This window comes from Myotis lucifugus, unplaced genomic scaffold (assembly GCF_000147115.1).
Source record: "Myotis lucifugus unplaced genomic scaffold, Myoluc2.0 scaffold_2, whole genome shotgun sequence".
Classification (NCBI taxonomy): Eukaryota; Metazoa; Chordata; class Mammalia; order Chiroptera; family Vespertilionidae; genus Myotis; species Myotis lucifugus.
Genome location: NW_005871050.1, coordinates 12,132,861 through 12,156,840, shown reverse-complemented (window position 1 = coordinate 12,156,840; position 23,980 = coordinate 12,132,861).

The following is a 23,980-nucleotide window of genomic DNA, read 5'->3' as shown; positions in this document are numbered from 1 at the left end:
AGCAGGTGTGAGTGGGGCTGGCGCCGTCAGCAGGTGCAAGTAGTGGCTGCTGCCCTGATCGCCCCTCAGGAGCAGGGGGAAGTGGAGAAGCCCTGCCTTACGCCCCTGCCCGGCCTTACACCACTTGCACCAGCTGATGGTGCCAAGTGATCCGGGCTGGCACTGGGCACTGGCAGTGGGTGCGAGTGGTGGCTCTGGTGCCAGCAGCGGATGCGAGAGGGGCCGGCGCCGGTAGCAGATGTAAGCACCGGGCGGGACCGTGGTGCACGGGAGCAAAGAATTTTCAGTAACCACCAGAGGCTTGCCCCGATGACAGCGACCAGCACCCCGCCTTGGTGTGGTGCTCTTACTCATCTGCTCCACCATCCTGCCTGGCCAATGCCCACCATGTTCCACACATGCCCACTGGTGGTCAACGCACATCATAGTGACTGGTTGTTCGGTTGTTCTGATTATTCTGCTGTTTGATCTATTTGCATATTAGCCTTTTATTATATAGGATTTTAAAAATAACAACATGGATGGAACTGGAGAGCATTATGCTAAGTGAAATAAGCCAGTCAATGAAAGAAAAATACCACATGATCTCACTCATTTATGGATAATAAAGACCATTATAAACTGATGAACAAAAATAGATACAGAGGCAGAGCAGCATTGAACAGATTGTCAAACTACAGCAGGAAGGCCTGGGAGGGTTGGGGGGGGGTAGTAAGAGATCAACCGAAGGACTTGTATGCATGCTTATGAGCATAACCAGTGGACACAAGACACTGCGGGGTAGGGGAGGCCGGGGAAGGTCAAGGGGAGAAAAAAAAGGAAGACATATGTAATACTCTTTGTAATACTTTAAGCAATAAAACAAAATTTTAAAAAAATCAAATATAAAAAAATAAGTTAGTGACACTTCAGGTTTTATAGCATACACCTTTAAATAATCTGTGTCTGCCTTTAGGCAACACATTTCCACACATAGTGTAAGAACCTTTCAACATTGTGTTTATGATTCTTGCTCCATTTCTTAGTGTTATTTTTCTGTCATATAATTAATTTTCATTTATGCTATAAATTCAGAATATATTGCTACTACTTTTGCTTTAGATAGTTATGTTTTAGAATAATTAATGCAGGAAATGTTAATTTTATTTCTATCTTCATTTACTCCTTTTCAGTACTCTTCATTTCTTCATGTAGGCCCACCTTTCTACCTAATATCGTATTCCTTCCTTCTGAAAAAAAATTTAATTTTAATTCTTTATTGTTTAAAGTATTACATAAGTCTCCTTTTTCCCCCATTGATCACTCCCAGCCGCCACCACCCCCTAGTACTTGCCCTCATCCCCAACCCTCTGTCTGTGTCCATTGGTTATGCTCATATGCATGCATACAAGTCCTTTGATTGATCTCTTTGAAAAAAATTTTAACTTTCCTTGTAGTTCAGGCCTGCTGGCAATGAATTCTCTCATTCAATTTTTAGAAATTATTTATCTTTTATTTTTAATAACATCTTTATTGAAATATAATTCACATATCATAAAATACACTATTTTTAAAGAGTATAATTCAATGGTTTTTAGTATATTAACAAAATTGTGCAACCATATCCATTACTGAGTTCCAGAACATTTTCATCACTCTGAATGGAAATACTGCACACATTTGCAGTCACTCTCCATTAGCATCACTCCCTATTTCCTCTTCCCTCTATCCCTGGGAAACTACTAACCTACTTTCTGTCTCTATGAATTATCCTATTCTGAATATTTCATATGTCCTTTTTTGTCTGATTTCTTTTATTTAAAATAATGCTTTCAAGGTTCATTCATGTTGTAGTGTTGAAGAATGATGATGATGATGATGATGATGATGATGATGATGATAATAATAGTTAGACTGTTACTGACACTGCTACTTTTAGGCCAATTCTATCTTATGGTCCTAGTAGTGTCCTTAATGGGTTTGCTTCTTGGGAGCTAAGATGCTTAGAGTCCAGTTTTCAGCCCAGTCGACTTTCTTTTCAAACCATTAAAATATGTTACTGAATAGTCAATCTATATAATATGTTGGTCATGGAGTATAGTTAACTCATGGAAAGTAGGAAAAGGAATGAAATGGATAAAAATACTATCATTTATTGATGACATCATTTCTTAGGACTTGAATATACATGATTATATTTAATGCCATAAAAACTCTGTGCGAGAGGTACTAAGTATATCTATTTTCATAAAACCATGCCCAAATTCACATAGTAAGTACATTGAGGTTTTAAACCCAGCTTTTTTGGAATACATGTAATATTCATTATAACATACTCTACTAGAATTTTAAAGAAAGAAGAATGATATTACTAATAAATAACAAAATTAATGCAGGTGCTATACTTTTCAATAGGCTTACAGTACCTAATTATGCATTACAGTTATAAACTAAAATTATTTATGGAATTATTTTAAATAATCATGATAATGTTGAATCTACCTGAGCTCTGTGCTCTGAAAAACTGTGATAGTGAAATAAATCTCACTTTTTGTTTTCCAGGAAAGAATTTACTGCAAAGACCCACATTTTTCAATGTGATATAGGTATTTAGATAAAACTTCTGGATAATCCCCTTGTTTATCTAGGACAAGGCATGACACATATCTTCCAAATTCCCATTTTCTGCCTTATAAATAATTATATGAACTATTGTATTCACTGATCAATGGGAACAGTGAATACAAAATTTAAGCTTTTCTCTTCACAGGACCCTTAACTTTGACCCCCTCTCAGCCTGAGACAGCATTGTACTATGGAATAGCTCCTTGTATTAGGTACATGATACACAGTTTATTCTTGTATTATTATTTATTATTAATAGGGTAAGGCTCACCCACATTATGGAAGACAATCTGCTTTACTTAAAGTCCAATAATTTTAATGTTAATCTCATCTAAAAACACCCTCATAGAACCAGAATAATGTTTGAACACATTTCTGGCACCATGGCCCACCTGAATGGATACAAAATTAACCATCACATGCCTCCTTAAGGACCTTTCCCCAAAATTGACTGACCATAAAAAAAGACAGTACCTGGTCAACTGTGGATCTCAATTCTTTCTACCGTTGTTATTTTTCCTCCCTGTAAAAGAAAAGTCATTTTCTGCCTGACCTTTGAGATGTTTACAGATCTTATGATCACAGCATTTGCCTTAGTGCAATATTCCTTTTGCCCCTATTGTAGCAATGCTTTTGAATAAAATCTTTCCTTACCTAAGTCTACATATGTTTTTATTATTTGCCAATCTCACATAGCACTAAAAAATTGTGAATTCCAAATTAATTGGGTGATTATGATTCTGCTTTATTTTGGTGATCTTTGAATATGCTCCCCAATAGGCAGCTCCTTTATTGACTAAACACAATTGTATAAAAACAGATGACTGAATGAAAGTCAGAAGTTCTGAAGATTTTTGAGCTGGGTTACAAGTGACCTCTTACTAGACTTATGTACACTAAAGTTCTTTTTTAAATTCTGCTGATGGAAAATGAATATAAACTAGAATTAACCCATTTTAAAGCCTCTGCTACGGTTTATTCTCTGACAGTTGACAGAAACACTCAGAAATTAGCATTTTGGTAAAATCATTATTTGTCTAAGATTCCTCTTAGCCAAAGAGACTGTCTGTCCAAAAGGATTAACCTATTGACAATGAATTTCTAAATCCAAACCCATTGAATAACAAGCGCTGAATGTGTTTACTTTCCTAATGCACCACAATTCACTAGGAAGCTGGCTTTCTTGAAAAGGTCAAAATGCATTAAGAACAGAATTTCATTAGGGAGACATACAGGACTTTGAAGCTGAATGGAATTAGGTTTATTGAATATTAATAGAAAGTAAATTATAGGAATGTGAGTTATCTAAGTAGGTAACCCAAAAGAATTATACCACAATTTCTTCAGGCTATTTTGGTGAGGTTTTTTTGTTTTGTTTTGTTTTGTTTTGTTTTGGTACAGCACTAGTCAATTGTCAAGTATATTACTTATTCTTTTAAATAAACCACTCTATTACTCCAAGAACCTCAATAACTGCAGTGCTAGTCTTGCAAGCCAAGTCTCAAAAATTCACTAGTTGAAAAGACCAATAGTCTCTTCATATATTGAGTACTTCCAGATATATTAGGTATATTCTAATAGTTACAACAGAAAAATGCTATTTCTGAACATGCAGCCCAAGAAAAGAAGATATTGATGAATTTGATTTTGGCATTTCCCCAGGAAACTCCTTTCCTGACCTGATTTTGGTGGTTCTACTAAAACTGATTTTCAGTATAGGTAAATACTACCTATATACAACATGACAATTGTAGTGCATTCCAAACAGATGTTTTCCAATATTCGTCACTTAGGCTTACAGTGCCCACTTTAAAATGAAGAAAAGTGGATGATTTTTAATTTTTATAACCACCTTCTGATACAGAAACACTAATACTTCTTAGAAAAAAAAGTCATTTCAAGAACTATAAACATGTCTTCTGCCTGTTCAGTAAAATGCATCATAGTGCTTTTCAAACTTAGTGGTAACCAATTTAGTGCTTATGTGATAAGATCCAGAGTGCTGTCTTTGAATAATAATTCCTCAAGAGTTTTACAGAAAATAAATCAGACTCATTCCCACTCTTGGTAGACTCAATTGTGAGAATATATTGTAGGCTGAATTATATATTCCTAGTTAATGCAGTTATTTTTCTTCTTTAAGCTGTCGGATGGCTCAGCATGGATAGCACAGAGCTGATGTTCTACTATAAAAAAGACAACAATAAAAGTAAAGAAAGTGAAAGTTCCATGTTACATTTACTAATAAGTTGTATCTACTGCTCTTCACATACAATGAGTGTATCACTGAACTCTACTCACACTAAGGATGCCCTTTGAATTAGTTTCCATGTTAGGAGATATATGCTTACACTGAGTGTACCTTGTGAATAGTAACTCATGGTTTTGAAAGAGCTGTCTTGTATGAAAGGTTGAATCTGTAATCCTGGATCAGGGATTTTCTTTGTTTTCCTTTTAGTGTGTAAGCAAGCTAGTTCACATAGGGAACAAATGCAGAAGTTTGGTTTCTTGGCACTGTGCTATAAAAAGTTGAGCTAGTCCTGGCAGGGTAGCTCAATTGGTTAGAGCATCGTCTCAATATTCCCAGGTTGTGGATTTGATTCCTGGTCAGGGCATATACAAGAAGCAGCAAATGAATGCATAAATAAGTGGAACAAATCTCTCTCTCCCTCTTTCTCTCTCTCTCTCTCTCTCTCTCTCTCTCTCTCTCTCTCTCTCTCTCTCTCCCCCCCCTCCCTTACTCTCTCTCTCTCTAAAAAAAAAAGCAACACACAATTAAAAAAAGAGTTGAGCTAATTCATTCAGACTATAATGATCAGGGGACCAAAACATCATCATCTGACCTTTGAAGCAGGGGGTCCCCTGGGGGTGAGGATGATGGAGCCCAACGCGCTGGGGCGTCTGCATGCACGACTCCGGGGACCAGGTTCAGAGACACAGATCTAACTTTATTGGGGAAGTACAGCCGTATATAAAGGGGTAAGCAGCCAATGCAATAGGGACACGCTTGCTGTGTTATCCAATGGGCATGAGGGTCGGGGCTAAGAGTAGGTGGCTCCTGGAGATTTGTCAGGCAGGCGTTGCCACTTCCTGGTGTGCCAAGGAAGTCTGTTTGCTGGAGTGTACTCACAGCGTTGCTTCGGCCGCAGCACTGAGATAGATCTCCTGAGCTCTTCCCACAGACCTATTAATTTAGCTGTTTATATTTTTAAAAATGAACTTTTTCTAGATATGCCTTAATAATATTATAGATTCTATGAATTTTTAAAAAAATATTTTTATTGATTTTAGAGAGGAAGGAAGAGGGAGAGAGATATATAAACATCAATGATGAGAGTGAATCATTGATCGCTGCCTCCTGCATGCTCCATGCAGCACGGGCATGTGCCCTGACCGGGAATTGAACCGTGACTTCCTGGTTCATAGGCTGATGCTCAATCACTGAGCCATGCTGGCCGGGCTAGATTCTATGCATTTTGATATTTTTAAATGATGTAACATTAATTTTTTAAAATTATAAAATATTTATAAAATTATTAAAACTATAACATGTAATGAGGACTTTAAATAATTGCTTTTCTCATTATCAAGTTTTTAATACTTCATCCAATTATGAAGCTTCAAAATTACTAATTTTATTTAAATGATAAACCTTATTTGATATATGCAATAGAACGCTTACACACACATACACACACACACACATATGTACATACACACTCTCTCACACTCACAAACAAAAACCAGTATTTTAGACTTTCTACCTGGAATGTTGGCAGGTGGAGAACTGAGTAGTAGAATTTCCCCTCAGGTGTTCTGATGTTTCCAACCCCAGCCAAGTGTTCTGTCTGCATTGCGACCTGCTGTACCTAAGGGAATAATAAATATGAAATGATGCACTACCCGATTTTATCCTTCTGTGGCTCATATTATAAAGAAGAATATGTAGCAGCTCTTGCTACATTGTTAAAGTCAGTGGCAGTTTTGCTGACAAATCATCAGACAACACCAGCAGCTTATAAGTCTGCCAGTATATAAAACATACATGAAATATACTGTCAGTAAAGCTTTATCAAAATATAAAAAATACTCTTCATTTTAGCAATGAAGAAATAGATTTTCATTAGACAAAACTAGTAATCAAATTCCTCCTGATCTAGTCACAATTGTCAAAAATTATTTTTATATCTTTATGTATCTATATAGAAAAATGTATACATTTCTTATATTAGATCATGAGTAATATTGAGCCCAGTTCTTTTTTTATTTATAGCATCTACATTTTCTATTCATTTAGATATTTTCTTATTATGAAATGCTGACCAGTCTGTCACATTTGCCTAGTTTATAATAGCTATAAATGTGCCATATAAATACAAAAACAACATAAGAAAGAACACTGAGACACATGCATTAGGAAAATTTAAAATTATTATTTTTTTCTTTTCTTTTTTTTAATTGTTTTATTGCTTAAAGTATTACAAAGAGTATTATATATGTCTCCTTTTTTTTCTCCCCTTGACCCTCCCCTAGCCTCCCATGCCCCCCAGTGTCTTGTGTCCATTGGTTATGCTCGTAGGCATGCATACAAGTCCTTCGGTTGATCTCTTACCCCCCTCCTCCTACCCCCTAACCCTTCCCAGCCTTCCTGCTGTAGTTTGACAGTCTGTTCGATGTTGCTCTGCCTCTGTATCTATTTTTGCTCATCAGTTTATAATGGTCTTAATTATCCATAAATGAGTGAGATCATGTGGTATTTTTCCTTCATTGACTGGCTTATTTCACTTAGCACAATGCTCTCCAGTTCCATCCATGCTGTTGCAAATGGTAAGAATTCCTTCTTTTTTACAGCAGCATAGTATTCCATTGTGTAGATGTACCACAGTTTTCTAATCCATTCATCTGCTGATGGGCACTTTAGGCTGTTTCCAGATCTTAGCTATGGTAAATTGTGCTGCTATGAACATAGGGATACATATATCCTTTCTGATTGGTGTTTCTGATTTCTTGGGATATATTCCTAGAAGTGGGATCACTGAGTCAAATGGGAGTTCCATTTTTATAAAATTATTTTTTAAAATACCACAACACTACAGGCAGAATCATGATACCTTTAAAATAATAGGACCTATTGGATCAGAAATAAAAACAAAAAATGTACTGAACTCCAGATGGTAGATATTTTAAAGCAGAATGCGATAGTTACTACCTAGTAGTTTATAAGAACTATCTTTGCCATCATCCTCATCAACATATTTAGTTCAGAGTAAGAAATTAATCTTACTCTTCAAACTTGGAGGAAAAGGACTAGAATAGATAACTCCTTCAGGGTTAGATTTTTTCAGAGTTTCTATTTATTTACTTTTTAATTGAATTTATTGGGGATAACATTGGTTAATAAAATTATATAGGTTTAGGTGTACAATTCTATAATACTTCATCTGTATATTGTGTTATGTGTTCAAACAGATTATTGCTCACTAAAAGTAATTGCTGGCTGTAATAAAAGGAGATGTCCAAACAATAAATGATTTAAGTTGATAGAGAGGATACAAGCAGGGCCTTAATTGATGTATTTGATAACTGGTCTTTCCTACTAGGATTCTTGCCCACCCCGTATTGCACTTGCTGAGAGCTTGTTGTCATTGGGATGACTATAGGATTTCTTTAAATAAATTGTTTTTTGTTTATTGATTTGAGAGAGAGAGAGAGAGAGAGAGAGAGAGAGAGAGAAAGGGAAAGAGAAAAACATCAATTTGTTGTACCACTTATTTATGCATTCATTGGTTGATTATTGTATGTGCCCTGACTGGGGATTAACCCACAACCTTGCATATGGGGATGCTGCTCTAACCAACTGAGCTACCCAGCCAGGATGGGATGACTATAAGATTTCACAAAGCGATTCATTGTAATGAATGTTTAAAACATAGAAGAAACATAGGGGCTGATATGAAACAAAAAGACATTATTCTAGATAAGGAAAAATGTTTCATATGGGGAGACTATTGGTAATATATCAAAGAAACAAATGGTTTTGTTTTAAGAAGAGAATAAAAGCACATGGGTGTTAAAGAGGGTACTATTGACTACTGTAAATACTTTGCTTCACTTCAACTATATATCTTTCATACTGGATTTAATAATTAAAAATCACACAGCCATATATGAAGAAAAGCTTAATGTTTTCCTCTTACCCCAAGTATCCCCCCCACAAGCCCCACCATCCCAAGGTAACAAATGATAACAGTTTCTTGTATAAACTCTAGATTATGTCTCATGATTACATAACTTTATAGTGTATACATTTTCTTTGTTGTTTTTAAAATATATAATCAGACTATTAATATTTTTATGATACTTCCTTTTTTCACTCAAGATGTCTGGATTATAATTCTGGATAAATTCTTAGACATATAGCTAACTCCATAGAATGGATGTACTGTGTCTTTATAATATTTTACATTCTCTTGGAAGTATATTTTTGGGACTATATCTTTTGGGTGGAGATGCCAAAGGCTAATGTAGAATTTGGCTGATATAATCTTGTCACTGGTAAAATAGGTGAACAGATGCTTAAGGTGATTTTTGACATGTCACTGGCACTCTTGATGTGGCAATGTAGAAATGCTTATATTTTATGCGGTTCCCTCAAGTAATTGCCTGCAAGATAGAGGCTGCTATTTTTTATTTGAAATTAAAGTTCTAAAGATGATATTTTAATAGTATGAAGAGTTTTAATGATGTGAAAATGGAATGTCTTGAGTGAATCTTCAGTGTGGAGACTTTTCTTTCTTTGAAAGAGGGAAATACGAATAATGACATGATTTACTGAAAGAACATCTGAGATTGAACATAAAACTCAAATCCCCAAGAGCCTGTAGTTCATGAATTACAGGAATGTAACTTGGAAAACAGAAGGGAAGGCTTTGGAAAAGGGCTGATACAATGTGAATACTGTATAGTACATGATTGGTCTTTTATGTAATTATAAAAACTCCCACTAAATGGAACACTCTTGGAAATGAAAGCTGTGACAAAGAATGAAATTGACTACACGATTACGAATGATATGGCATTCTTATCTATGACTTCCAAATGAATAGCAACTGATTATACCTATGGCTTTCACTTTTAAGAATAGTAATATCACTTTGTAATATTTGAGTGAATTTCTAACCATATATTTTTTAAATGAAACTTGAATACTAAAAAAATAATGAATATCACCGAGTGGCTTTACAAATACAATAGAAAGCAAGAAAATTTGCCTTTAAATCCTTGATATATCATATACATTTTTTTCATTAGTTCTAACATAATAAAAGTTTTCTAATTTACTATTGACAACTCAATTAGAAAACTCATCATGGAATCACAGTATTTAACATCCCCATAGCCAGCAATAAAACCCTAAGTATCATGTGATTATAAATATGCCACAAACTAATGGAACCACACAAAAATTATGAAAAGAATTCGAAGTTCATGGGAATACTGAACTTTCCTCTATAATAAAGAGAAAACTTAGTTCAAAAAAGCTAATTCTTGGTGACTTAAAGAGATCAAACAGGGAAAATTATGATGTCATGTGTGCATTAACTCAACCAACCAAGTAATGAATCAATGTTACCTGCTATGAAAGTAAAAAAAGTGTATTGCCCTTGACTTCAGGAGGTTAAAAATTAGTAGAAAAGAAAAAAATTGCATAAAAATGTGCAGTAACTATAATGCATTATGGAATGCAAGCACCACCAAGACAGAAGTAAAAATAAACTCTTCAGAGGAGATTAATATTATTTCTAACTCTTAAAGACAGGGCTCCCTGGGAAACAGACTCTGGGTCAAAGATTAGCTGGTTGAAGTTTTTAATCACTGGTATTTCTTTCAAAATGAGCACTTGTTGGATGAGATGTAGGAAACAAAGATGATGGATGTTAAGTAAACTTAATGCGGTGATCATTTTGCAATATATACAAATATCAAATCATTATGTCATACACCTGAAACTAATATCATGTTATATGTCAATTATACCTCATTAAAAAAGGAAAAAGTTGTCCTCAGAACAAAAGCCTCAGCCAATCTCAAAGTGCTCTCTGAAACTAGGATGGTCTTTTATGATTGTTCTGAGTTTTGATGAGGGGGATTGGCACTTGTCTCCCTATATACCAATCACTGGATGCAGAGACATAATCTTGTGTGACTAGAACTCTCTTTTAGATGAAAGCAATTCCTAGATAGGAATGCCAGCCAGGAGTACTTCCAGCAGTTGTGGGAGGGGCATAAGGTTTGTGGGAGATAGTACAGTGTTCACTACACAACTGAAGAGGTCAAAGTATTAAAACTCTAATAAAACTTATTTATTACTAATTGTTTTATCCATCCTAATTATTTTTACATAGTAAAGGAGAGATTAAATTACTTGTTCATGGTCACAGAGCAGGAGCTAAACTTGAAGCTAGAATTCACTTGGTTGTTCTTGCCATTATTCACTCAAATACACCCAAAGCTTTCCTTATGCAAACAAAGAGTTAAAACAAGCAAAATCAACCAAAACAAGAAAAAGAAAAAAAACAAAAGCTGAGACATTCAACTCATTGAAAAAGGACAAGAAACCTGTATTTGAACTTAAGCAAAATAGTTGCTTTGTAAGTAAACCCCATGTAAATATAGCTGAAGTTTAAACAACATTTTCTATAAATATATGTATCACTGAGATACATTAGTAAAACAAAAAACAAAAAACTGAGAGTGGAAGAGTAGAAAGATATTGCATACAACCACCATTATTCCCAATCACAGACTTTTCAACTTTAGATTTCTTCTCCAGGGGAAGTGCACTATTTCTGGCTCAAAGAGGATAAAGAGAACACCTAACAGTCAGAGAGAGAGAGAGAGAGAGAGAGAGAGAGAGAGAGAGAGAGAAAGCAATAAACTCCTATTCATGTTATTTCTCTTAATTCTCTTGACCCAACCCCTCTGTTAGCCTTGCTTTTCCTCCTGTAGACTGATAGAGGACAGTGGAGCAACCAACACACAAATCTTCCATTTGTGCAGGGCTAAAGATGGTGGTGATTTTATAGCATCCTGGCATTTCACATCCATGAAGTAGGCATTGGGGCTCTGCACCAGATGATTCTTCTTGTGTTTCTTCTTCTGGAGAGGGATGGAGATCCTTAGTGGAGGCATCCTGTCTTGGGGAGCTTGTCATCACTGGAAATACCAGATAATGCATATTATTCAACTTTTTCTTTCCTTTTTTTAAGGTTTTTAAATTTTATTAGTTTTCAGCAGTCTCTCTATATTATGTTTGGAATAAATTTATTTTAATTTGTCCTCTTTAGAGTTTGCTTAGCTTCTTGAATCTACTGGATATGCTCCATGTGTGAGTTACTCAGTGGTCAGTTTGAAACATGGATTGTGGTTCATTTCGGGTCTCAAGGTTTTTGGTATTCTGAAGAGGGTGTAATCCATACATGTGCAGCTCAGGGATGAGATCAGGGTTTAGTGAAGAAGGTTTTTATGGGGTCCACTTTTCCATGCTTCTCCATCTCTGTAATATTCTTAGCACTCTGTGGCTATACAACCAGTTTTTTTTTGGTGCAGGACCAGCAAGCTCTCTCAAGCTCAGCTGCTTTCCTCAGTGTTCTCTTTATACAGAAGAAATTGAGGTCTCTTTCTTTGCCCAGGTAACTTTATTTTAAATTTTATTTTCTTGTTTAAAGTATTACAAATAGTAGTACATATGTCTCCTTTTTTTTCCACATTGACCTTCCCTTGGCCTCCCCTACCCACTGGCACATGCCCTTACCACCCCCCCCAGTGTCTTGTGTCCATTGGTTATGGTTATATGCATGCATATAAGTCCTTCAATTGATCTCTTATACGTCCCCCAACACTCTCCAGCCTTCCCGCTGTAATTTGACAGTCTGTTCGATGCTTCTCTGCCTCTGTATCTATCTTTTTGTTCATTAGGTTATAATTTTCTTTATTATCCATAAATGAGTGAGATCATGTGGTATTTTTCTTTCAGTGCCTGGCTTATTTCACTTAGCATAATGCTCTCCAGTTCCATCCATGCTGTTGCAAATGGTAAGAATTCTTTCTTTTTTTATAGCAGCGTAGTATTCCATTGTGTAGATGTACCATAGTATTCTAATCCACTCATCTGCTGATGGGCATTAAGGCTGTTTCCAAATCTTAGCTATTGTAAATTGTGCTGCTATGAACATAGCGGTACATATATCCTTTCTGATTGGTGTTTCTGTTTTCTTGGGATATAGTCCTAGAAGTGGTATTACTGGGTCAAATGGCAGTTCCATTTTTAAATTTTTGAGGAAACGCCATACTGTTTTCCACAATGGCTGCACCAGTCTGCATTCCCACCAGCAGTGCACGAGGGTTCCTTTTTCTCTGCATCCTCTCCAGCACTTGTCGTTTGTTGATTTGTTGATGATAGCCATTCTGACAGGTATGAGGTGGTACCTCATTGTTGTTTTGATTTGCATCTCTCAGATGATTAGTGCCTTTGAGCATGTTTTCATGTGTCTCTTGGCTTTCTGAATGTCCTTTTTCGAAAAGTGTCTATTTAGGTCCATTGTCCATTTTTTGATTGGGTTGTTTATCTTCCTTTTGTTAAGTTGTATGAGTTCCCTGTAAATGTTGGAGATTGAACCCTTATCGGAGATAACATTGGAAAATATGTTCTCCCATGCAGTGGGCTTTCTTGTTGTTTTGTGGATGGTTTCTTTGCTGTTCAGATGCATTTATTTTGATGCAGTTGCATTTGTTTATTTTCTCCTTAGTCTCTCTTGCCCTAGGATCTGTGTCTGTAAAGATATTGTTAAGACATATGTCTGCAATTTTGCTGCCTATGCAGTCTTGTAGGGTTTTTATGGTTTCCCATCTTACATTCAAGTCCTTTAGCCATTTGAGTTTATTTTGTGTATGGTGTAAGTTGGTGGTCTAGTTTCATTTTTTTTGCATGTATCTGACCAAATTTCCCAGCACCATTTATTAAAGAGGCTGTTTTGACTCCATTGTATGCTCTTGCCTCCTTTGTCAAATATTAATAGAGTATAATGGCTTGGGTCAATTTCTGGATCCTCTATTCTGTTCCATTGGTCTATATGTCTGTTCTTGTGCCAGTGCCAGGCAGTTTTCAGAACCATGGCTTGGTAATATAAATTGATGTCTGGTATTTTGATCCTTCCAACTTTGTTCTTTCTCAGGACAGCTGTGGCTATTCGGGGTCTTTTTTTATTCCAGATGAATTTTTGGAGAGTTTGTTCTAGATCTTTGAAATATGCCGTTGGTAATTTAATAGGTATTGCATTGAATCTATAGATTGCTTTAGGTAGTATGGATATTTTAATGATGTTGATTCTACCAATCCATGAACATGATATGTTCTTCCATTTGTTTATGTCTTCCTCTATCTCTTTTTTCCAATGTCCTGTAGTTTTCCGAGTAGAGGTCTTTTACATCCTTGGTTAAGTTTATTCCTAGCTATCTCAATTTTTTGATGCATTGGTAAATGGGATTTTTTTGTCATTTCTCTTTCTGTGAGTTCATTATTGATATATAAAAAGGCCATAGATTTCTGGGTGTTAATTTTGTATCCTGCTACATTGTCAAATTCATTTATTAGGTGTAGTAGTTTTCTGATGGAGTCTTTGGGATTTTCTCTGTATAGTATCATGTCATCTGCAAATAAGGATAGTTTTACTTCTTCTTTTCCAATTTGGATGCCTTCTATTTCTTCTTTTTGTCTGATTGCTATGGCTAGTACTTCTAGTACTATGTCAAACAGGAGTGGTGAAATTGGGCATCTTTGTCTTGTTCCTGTTCTTAGGGGAAATGATTTTAGTTTTTGCCCATTGAGTTTGATATTGGCTGTAGGTTTTTCATATAGGGCTTTTATTATGTTGAGGTATGATCCCTCTATTCCCACTTTGCTAAGAGTTTTTATCAATAAAGGGTGTTGGATTTTGTCAAATGCTTTTTCTGCATCAATTGATATGATTATGTGATTTTTGTCTTTCAGTTTGTTTTTGTGATGTATCACATTTATTGATATGCAGATATTGTACCATCCTTGCATCCCTGGAATAAATCCCACTTGGTCATGGCGTATGATCTTTCTAATGTATTGCTGAATCCGATTTGCTAGAATTTTGTTAAGGATTTTAGCATCTATGTTCATCAAGGATATTGGCCTGTAGTTCTCTTTTTTTTGTGGTGTCTTTATCTGGTTTTGGAATTAGGGTAATGCTGGCTTCATAGAAAGTGCTTGGAAGTGTTCCTTCCTCTTGAATTTTTTGGAATAGTCTGAGTAGGATAGGTTTTAGTTCTTTGAATGCTTGGTAGAACTCCTCAGTAAAGACCTCCAGACCACGGCTTTTGTTTGCTGTAAGATTTTTGATCACTGTTTCAATTTCTTCAGTAGTTATCAGCCTATTCAGGTTTTTTGATTCTTCTTGGTTGAGTTTTGGGAGCTTGTATTTTTCTAAGAATATGTCCCTTTCATCTAGGTTGTCCTCTTTGTTAGAATAGAGTTGTTCATAGTATTTTTTTCATAATCATTTGTATTTCTGTGGGATCGGTTGTTATTTCACCTCTTTCATTTCTGATTTTGTTTATTTGTGTCCTCTCTCTTTGCTTCTTAGTGAGCCTGGCTAGAGGTTTATCAATCTTGTTTATCCTTTCAAAGAACCAGCTCTTGGTTTTGTTGAACTTTGTATTTTTTTTGTCTCTATTTCATTTATCTCTGTTCTGATCTTTATTTCCTTCCTTCTGCTTACGCTGGGATTTTCTTGTTGTTCTCTTTCTAATTCATTGAGTTGTACAGTCAGGTATTTTAATACCATTGTTTCTTGTATTTTGTGGTAGGCTTATAGAGCTATGAACTTCCCTCTCAAGACTGCTTTCACAGTGTCCTATAGATTTTCGATTGTTGTGTTTTCATTGTCATTTGTTGCCATGATGGTTTTTATTTCTTCTTTGATCTCTCTGGTAACCCAGTCATTGTTTAATAGCATGCTATTTAGCCTCCAGTTGTTTGATTTTTTTAAATTGTTTTTATTGTAGTTGATATCTAGTTTTATGCCATTGTGATCTGAGAAGATGCTTGATATGATTTCTATCTTCTTGAATTTGAAGAGACTTTGCCTGTGACCCAATATATGGTCTATCTTTGAAAATGAGCCATGTGCACTTGAGAAGAATGTATATTCTGTGGCTTTGGGGTGAAATGTTCTGAAGATGTCAATTAATTCCATCTGATCTAGTGAGTCATTTAGGATTGATGTTTCTTTGCTTAGTTTTTGTTTAGAGGATTTGTCTAATGGTGATAGTGGGATATTAAAGTCCCCTACTATTATTGTATTGCTGTCAATCTCTCCCTTGATATCCTCCAGAAGTTGTTTTATGTATTTTGGTGCTCCTGTATTGGGTGCATATATGTTTACCAGAGTTATTTCTTCTTGTTGGATTGCTCCCTTTATTATTATGAAGTGGCCTTCCTTATCTCTTCTTCTGTCCTTCACTTTGAGATCTAATTTGTCAGATATAAATATTGCATCCACAGCTTTTTTTTCATTTTCATTTGCTTGAAAAACCTTTTTCCATCCCTTCACCATCAGTCTGTGTTAGTCCTTTTTTCTGAGGTGCGTTTCCTTTAGATAGCAGATATGTGGGTCATGTTTTCTTACCCACTTAGCTACCCTATGTCTTTTGATTGGGGCATTTAATCCATTTACATTTAATGTTATTATTGATAGGTACTTGTTTGTCGCCATTTTTACTCTTTACACCTGTGTTCCTTCTTCACTTCCTATTTCTTCTTTTTACAGCAGACCCTTTAGCATTTCTTGCATTGCTGGTTTGGTGGTAATAAACTCCCTTAGTCCTTTTTTTGTCTGTGAAGCCCCTGATTTCACACTCAATTTTGATTGATAGCCTTGCTGGGTACAGTATTCTTGGAATCAGACCCTTCCTTTGCATGACTTTGTATATTTCATTCCATTCCCTTCTGGGAAATCAGTTTCTGTTGAGAAATCAATCGCCAGTCTGATGGGGGATCCTTTGTAGGTAATTTTCTGTCTCTCTCTGGCCACTTTTAAGATTCTTATTTTGTCCTTGGTGTTTGCCAATTTAATTATAATGTGCCTTAGCATCGGTCTTTTGAGGTTTATTTTGTTTGAGACTCTGTGAGCTTCTTGGATTTGTGTGAGTTTTTTCTTCCCTATATCAGGGAAGTTTTCTGTCATTATTTCTTCAAACAGGTTTTCTATTCCTTGATCAGTCTCCTCTCCTTCTGTCACCCCTATTATGTGAATGTTGTTTCGTTTCGTGTTGTCCCAAAATTCCTTTAGGCTCTCCTCCTGTTTTTTCGTTTTTTTTTCTAGATGCTGCTCTGCTTGAGTATTTTTTCCTACCTTGTCTTCTAGCTCACTGATGCAGTCCTCTGCTTCTTCTGCTTCTTCTTGTCTACTGTTGATGCTTTCTATTGAGTTCTTTATAGCAGCAATGCCATTTTCATTTCTTCTTGGTTCTTCCTAATTTCCTCTTGGTTTTTACACATATTGTTAAATTTGTCTTCCAGTCTTTTCAGCGACCTTATGACCATGTTTCTGAATTCCTTCTCTGACATATTGCTTGCCTCCATTTCGTTTACTTCCTTTTCTGGTGATGCCTCCTTTCTTTGTCTCCCCATGATCTCTCTTCTTTGGGTGTCTGGTTTTGTAGCTCTCTCTCTCCTTTTCCTAGGCGAAATCTGACCTTTCTGTGAGATAGTGAAGAGCTCATCCTAGTCCACGTATTTGTGCTGCTAGAGATCTGGTATTCCTGGGTTTGCAGCTGTTCCCTGGGTGTTGTTGTTGTAGATTCCTGGGATGAATAGATTTGTGATAACAGCCACTCTCACTTTCAAGATGGCGTGGTCTCCCTGCCCAGGTAACTTTTATCTTGCTCTGTTAGGCACAGTGCAGATCAATAAGTCTGCTGCCTAAGTAGACATCCAACTGGGCAATTAGTTCCTACTTTCTGATTCTTTTAGGCAGCTCTAACGGGCCACCATTAATTACCTTGGTTTAGGATTTGGTAGGATAACTCTACCCTTCTCCCAAGATAGGACCAATAAAAGACATTAAAGTCTATTTCTAAATTGAGGAGTCATAACATTGCTTTTTTCAGCCATTTAAAAATAAACTTAGAAAGGCAGATGGGCTAGAGTGATGGTTGACAGTAGCCGTCAGCTTCACGATCTCAGGGTGACAACTTCAACTCATCCCCCTTTTAAACAAACATGCATGAGTTTTTCAGTAATAGTGTTAAAAAATTGGATAGCCACTTCAGAAAATAATTTGGAATTGTACATCACAATCTCTATTAAAATCTATCCAATATATATTTAAAATATAATTATAAAAATCCATAAAATACAAGAAGGAAATGATTAGGGATGAAGATGGCCTTTCTAAAATATAAAGCACGTGGAAGAAAATTTTATCATAACAATGTATGTTCCTTGAGGAAAATACAAGCAAAGAGAAAAATATGTAATTAAAAATTTGTATTTCCATTATATAAAGATAATGGACTATTTTGGAGTATATCTTTCCATATTTACCTTCCCTTCCTTCCTTCCTTCCTTCCCTCTCCCTCTCTCTGTCTCTCTCTTCATCGTAATGTAAATATGCTCTTGTTCTCAGCAATATATTACAAGCTACTTCTTTAGGACCCCCAGTACATTCCTCTTTATATTTACATATTACTCGATTGCACATGTGTACCACATTTTGTACAAGTTGGTAGGTAAATTAGGTTGTTTCTTAGGTTGTTAGGTAAAATTGCTGGCTCAGAGGAAACATTTTAAAAACTTTTTACTTGGTACCAAGTCGACCTTCAAAGTATGTAAATTTTACATACCTAATTATGCCTGAAAGTTACTATTTCTTCATCATTGCAAACAATTAATATTACTATTTCTTTACATTTTTGTCAATATTATAGGCAAATGTGACACCTTGGTTTAATTTTATTTTCTTTAATTTCTAATGTTGTTGAATATTTTAAAGTCTCATCATTTTATATCTACATTTTTGATCCACTTGAAGTTTATTTTGGTATAGACTGTGAAATAGTCTAATTCCTTCTAGATGGCTAGCCAGTTGTTCCAATACTATTTACTGAATAATCTTTCCTTTTGTATTTAATTTTGTTTCTGGACTTCTTATTCTATTCAATTGTTCTAGATGCCCAGGCTGATTCTAGTACCAATTTGTTTAGTTACACTAACTTCATAAGACAATTTACAACTCTTTTATGAATATTTATTCTAAAAGTTCTCACATTATTCTTTTCTTTTTTTCCCACATTATTCATTTCAATTTTATTATAGAAAATCTTTATAGTTGTTTGTCTACTTCTAAAAAATTAAAGAACTATTGAGATTTTGATTTCCATTTCATTAACAGGATACATTAATTTGTGGAAAGTTGTCAACTTTTATGTATCAGAGTTTATATTTATGAATATGCTATAATTCACCATTAATTAAAATATCATTTTATATTTTTATATTTAGTTTTGCTGTTCAAATATGTGTCTTGCAGTAGACTTATAAAAATAATTCTATATACATTTTTACAAGTGAAAACAAGAAGTATGCTTTAATACTCAGATGCACCAAAATATTAATACTAGCTATTTCTATTTGGTGGGGGGCATTATATGGTATTATTAAATCCCATAGACTTTTATTAATACACCATATAAATTCATCCATTTAGAGTATACAATCCAATGATTCTTAAAATGTTCATAGGGTTGTTCATCATTGTCATCATTATCTAATTTTAGAACATTTTCATAATACCCCAAAGAAACTGCATACTCGATAGCTTTCACTCACTATTTGCCCCCAACTCCCATAGCCTTAGGCAGTTGTTAATCTACATTCTGTATCTACAGATTTGCCTATTCTGGACACTTCATATAAAAGGAATAATACAATATGTGTTTTTTATGGCTGGGTTCTTTTACTTAGCATATGTCTTCAAGGTTCATTTCTACTGTAGCATGTATCATCACTTCATTCCTTTTCATGGATGAATAATAATACATTGTGCCCTAGAGGGTTTGGCTCAGTGGTTAGAATGTTGGCCCACAGACTGAAAGGTCGCAGGTTTGATTCGGGTCCATGTACCTCTGTTGCAGGCTTTATCCCTGCGTGGGAGGCAACTAATCAATGTGTCTCTCTCACATCAATGTTTCTCTCTCTGTATCTCTTCCCCTCCCTTCCACTCTCTCCAAAAATCAATGGGAAAAATATCCTCAGGTGAGGAATAACAAAGATAATAATGCATTGTATGGCTATACCACCTATTATTTATCATTGGTTGATGGACATTTGGGAGTTTTTACTTTATGGCTAGTATGAATAATGTTCAGTGAACATTCATAACAAGCTTTTGTTGATGTTTGTTTTCAATTCTCTTGGATATATACTTACTAGTTAAATTGCTAGTTCATATGGTAACTCTATGTTTAACTATTTGAGAAACTGCCATACTATTTTTCAAAATGATTTCACCATTTTACATTATCACCAGCAGTGTATGAGTGTTCAGATTTCTTCACATCCTCATCAGCACTTCTTATCATCTGTTGTTTTTCTAAAGCCATCATAGTGGGTGTGAAATGACATTCCACTGTGATGTCTTTTAGTTGTTTTTTTTTTTTTACTTTAAAAGAATATTTTAAATTTATTTTTTAAACTTAAGTATAGTTGGTATACAAAGATGTGATTACATTAGTTTCAGGTGAACAATATAGTGATTCAACATGTTTATATTTTACAACGTGATCACCCCACTAATTCTAGTAATCATCTGTCACCACACAACCTTATCACAATATTATTGACTGTATTCTTCCCCTTTTCACTAATTCCCCACCTCCTCCCTTCTGGTAAACATTTTTTTTTTTTGGTATCTGTTTCTATGAGTCTATTTTATTTTTTTATTTGTTTGTTTTGTTTTCTTTTTAGTTATATCTTTATTTAATACTCTATAATGCTCACATAATTCTTTTTATGACATGAGTGCCCTAGAAACTGGAAATAAATGCTGACCTCTCATTACAGTGTCTTGAATCACTTCTGATACTCACACACTGAGCAATCTTAAAATAGACATGTTGATAGCCATAGATATGTAATTGTAAGTGAGAGAAAATGACATTATAAATTCCAAAGATGTTTTCTGACTTTTTAAAGATGAAGTTGAGAGTTCTTTTTTAAAAAATAATATTTTATTTTTTAATTATTGTTAACATAACATATATTAGTTTTGGGTGTACAACACATGATTATACATTTATATAATTTATGAAATGATCACCTCAATTAATCTAGTACCCACCTGACACCATTCATAGTTATTACAATACTAGAGGCACAGTGCACAACATTTGTGCACTGGGCCGGGGGGTGGGGTGGGAATCCCTCAGCCCAGCCTATGCCCTCTCACAGTCCTGGACCCTTCAGGGGATGTTCGCCTGTCACGGAGGTGGGAGAGGCTCCCGCCACTGTCGCTGCACTCTACAGCTGTGAGTCTGGCTTCTGGCTGAGTGGCACTCCCCTTGTGGGAGTGCACTGACCACCAGGGCACAGCTCCTGTATTGAGTGTCTGCCCCTGGGGTCAGGGTGGCATCATAGCTACCAGTCGTTCTGCCATTCGGTCAATTTGCATATTAGGGTTTTATTATATAAGACTAGAGGCCTGGTGCACACATTCATGCACTGGTGGGGTTCCTCGGCCTGCCCTGCATCTCTCCGGCATCCTCCGAAGGGTCCCGGATTGCAAGAGGGTGCAGGCCAGGCCGAGGGACCCTACTGGTGCACAATCAGGGCCGGGGAGGGACTGCAGGAGGGCTCCAGGGCGTGTCCGGCCTGTCTCGCCCAGTCCCGATTGGCCAGACCCCAGCAGCAACATAACCTACCGGTTGGAGCGTCTGCCCCCTGGTGGTCAGTGCACATCATAGTTACCGGTTGAGTGGTCACTTCCTTGTCTGAAAAGCTCTTTATCTGTCCTTTGATTCTAAATGATAGCTTTGTTGGGTAAAGTAATCTTGCTTGTAGTTCCTTGTTTTTCATCACTTTGAATATTTTGTGTCAGTCCTTCTGGCCTGCAAAGTTTCTGTTGGGAGCTCCCTTATAAGTTATTAACTGCTTTTCTGTTGCTTTTTTTTTGTCTTTAACTTTTGTTTGGCATTTTAATTATGATATGTCTTGGTGTGGGCCTCTTCAGGTTTATCTTGTTTGGGATTCTCTGTACTTATTGGACTTGTATGTCTATTTCTTTCACCAGATTAAGGAAGTTTTCTGCCATTATTTTTCAAGTTTTTTCAATTCCTTGCTCTCTCTCTTCTCCTTCTGCCACCCCATGATGCAAATGTTGATATGCTTAAAGCTGTTCCAGAGACTCCTTACACGCTTCTCATTATAATGCTGTTCTGGTTGGGTGTTTCATTCTTCCTAATCATTCAAATAGCTGATTTGATCCTCTGCTTCATATACTCTACTACTGATTCCTTGTAATTTATTCTTCATTTCAGTTAGTATGTTCTTCATTTCTAACTGGCTCTTTTTTATGTTTTCTAGTATCTTCACTTTTATGTTTACTATCTCTTTGTTGAAATTCTCAATAAGTTCATCTACTCTTTCCCCATGTTCATTGAGAATCCTTATAACCAATGTTTTGAAATCTGCATGTGGTAGATTGCTTCTCTCCATTTTGTTTACTTATTTTTCAGGAGTTTAGTCTGTTCTTTCATTTGGGGCACATATCTTTGTCTCCTCATTTGGGCTGCCTCCCTGTCTTTGTTTCTATGTATTAGGTAGAGCTTGGTCTTGGAAGAGTGGCCTTATATAGTAAGGTATCTTGTTGGGCCCATTGGCCCAGCCTGCTCAATCACCCCTAGCTGGGCACTCCAGTTGTGCTGCCTATGTGGGCTGTGTTCACTCTCCTGTTGTAGTTGAGCCTTGATAGATGTTGCCATATCAATGGCAGAGATTTTTCCGTAGGCCAATGGGCTGTGAGGACTGGCTGCCGTTACCATGGAGGATCTGCTGTTCAACCCTACAGAAAAGGACTTACTTCAGCAGGTCTCTGGTGCCTGCTGAGTTCACCCCTTGATTGTGTCACTTGTAGAGGTGCTGTGGCATGGTCTGAAGCTATCCACTGGGTACACTGCCTCTGAGACCTCCAGGGATGTGCAGGTCAAGGTCAGTTTCCTCCTGTGCCCTGTCCTGGACCACCCATCAATAGTTATTGAGTGATCTCCAGATGGCTGCCATTTTTGTTGAGCTTACAAAACTCAACATAGCTTTGCTGGGTAAAGTAATCTTGCTTGTAGTTCCTTGTTTTTCATCACTTTTCAGCAACAGAAAAGCAGTTAGTAACTTATAAGGGAGCTCACATAAGACTATCATCTGATTTCACAACAGAAACTTTGCAGGCCAGAAGGATTGACACAAAATATTCAAAGTGATGAAAAACAAGGAACTACAAGCAAGATTACTTTACCCAGCAAAGCTATCTTGAGTTTTGTAAGCTCAAGAACAGACAAAACTCCTGAAAAATAACTAAACAAAATGGAGAGAAGCAACTGCAAACCAAGGCTGGCTGATGCTACTGCTGGTGCTGAGGCCACTTAGCAAAAAGTAGGGGGCATACCCAGGCCAGATGTTATATATTTGAGAGATTTTAGGAAAGGCCATTTGAATGGAGAAGCCACTAAAAACAGCTTGGGTGGGTCTGCAATTTGGGTGGAGCAGGGCCTCAGGGAATCACCAGGGCAGGTGAACAGTGTGAGCCAGGTTGATGGAGACTCAGATATGGTGCCCCCCTGCGAGCTCTGTGTAGGGAGGAGTCAGCATAGGAACATGGTATCTGCCAACACTTCTGTCTGGGAGGAAGCTGCCCCTCCAGCTCTTGCCCTGATGCCAGATAATTAATTCCATTCTTCCTCTATGTCCCTGGTGCCTTTTGAGCTGCTGCCCCAAGATTGGAGCTCAGAGCAAGTCTGAGTAAGTCTGTGTATGGGCCCTTTAAGAGGAATTCCTGGACTCCAATTGCCCTCTGTCTCACTCAGCTAGCATCCTCACTGGTTTTCACAACCAGACATTATGGGGACTTCTTTTCCTGGCACTAGAACCCTGGGCTGCAGGGCTTAGTGTAGGGTTGGGACTCTTGGCTCCTCAGGGGGACCTCTGCAGCCAAAATATCCCTCCCAATTTTTAGCCATCACACAGGGGTGTAGGACTAGCTTGTTTAGCATCTCTGTCCCTCCTACCATTTAGATATGG